Source organism: Chiloscyllium plagiosum, unplaced genomic scaffold, assembly GCF_004010195.1.
Source record: "Chiloscyllium plagiosum isolate BGI_BamShark_2017 unplaced genomic scaffold, ASM401019v2 scaf_93562, whole genome shotgun sequence".
Lineage (NCBI taxonomy): Eukaryota > Metazoa > Chordata > Chondrichthyes > Orectolobiformes > Hemiscylliidae > Chiloscyllium > Chiloscyllium plagiosum.
This window is the reverse complement of record NW_025150200.1, coordinates 1-1,361: the sequence shown is the minus strand read 5'-3', so window position 1 is coordinate 1,361 and position 1,361 is coordinate 1. Positions and strand designations below refer to the sequence as shown.

The 1,361-nt window shown below is 43.2% G+C and overlaps 1 non-coding gene across 1 annotated transcript; it reads left to right on the top strand.

Moving 5' to 3' along the window:
- Positions 1 to 943: 943 nt before the first annotated feature.
- On the top strand, positions 944 to 1,025 carry trnas-uga. The gene has a single exon. It is a non-coding gene; the product is annotated as a tRNA-Ser (tRNA).
- The last annotated feature ends 336 nt before the right edge of the window (positions 1,026 to 1,361 follow it).

The window sequence follows — 1,361 nt, the reverse complement described above, 5'->3', positions numbered from 1 at the left end:
GGCGACAGGACCACGAGAAAGCTAGTGTACAAATAAGTTACCAAAAACTGTCGAAGAAAGCAGGACTCCGGTTGTAGAAATGTTGGTTTCTGTGACATGGATGTGTTTGCAGAGGGTACAGGACTGTTGCCATTTCACTACAGTGAATGTTCCAGGATTTATTTTGGAATAGTAAAACTGATAGAGAACAACAATCAATTTGGGAGGGGCATGCTGAAGTTTGAATTCGTGAAAAGACTGTTTCATGGATCGTGCAAAGAGTCAGTTCACCCGTGTCTGTTGCGTAATTGGTCAACACGTTCATCCATTAACCGAACGGTTGGTGATTTAGGACGTCCCAGGGTTGGATCTCTCATTGCTCCTACTTCATTGTTTTCTTTCCTACATAGCTCCGGGTTTTTAATGTGATCAGGAATCCTATCCAGAACCGCAACGGAATTTCTGTATTGTTTTAATGGTTAATGTAAAGGACTGTGGATGTTGGGAATCTGAAAGAAAAATAGAAAATTCTGGGGAATGTCAACAGGTTTGCCAGTACTACTGGGAGAAAGCGGAGTTCTGATAACGTTCTGAAACGTTGAATTGCTTTTTCCCAGCCTAGATCCTGCTCGACCTGCTGATGGGGAATGTCAACAGGTTTGCCAGTACTACTGGGAGAAAGCGGAGTTCTGATAACGTTCTGAAGAAGTTCTGAAACGTTGAATTGCCTTTTCCCAACCTAGATCCTGCTCGACCTGCTGAGTATTTTCCTGCAATGTCCGCTTTCTTTTAAGCTGAATATCGATTCCAGCTATCGGGGTGGAACACCCAGACCCACTTCGTACCGACATTTCATCGATTTGAAAGCTGTGGTTTTTGAATTCAAATAAACCAAACAATCATTCACCACTGCTAAGCTCCCTAGAAGAAGAGACCTGGAAATAAAAGCGTGCGCAGTCTATCTGTAGTTGTGGCCGAGTGGTTAAGGCGATGGACTTGAAATCCATTGGGGCATTCCCACGCAGGTTCGAATCCTGTCAACTACGAATGAGGGTGAACCTCGCGATATGTTTGGCTTTTGGAGATTCAGATCGCGGCGGGGAGAATCACTTCATCCAGGTCATGAATGGTGCAAATCTCCAGTGCACTTAACGAACTGCACAGATGCACTGCCAAATTTGTTTAGACTCGTTACGACACAGCGTGAACCTTCCTGCTTACTATAAAACCAGCAACGATTGACAATGTATTTCTATTACCCATTTTAACGTTCATTTCGATAATACTATTCAGATAAAACTCCCAATTAAGGTTTACAAAATAACACTTCTTTTCTCAAAACCAGACATTTGTCGGTTCTTGTCTTCGGATCTTCCCGTGTC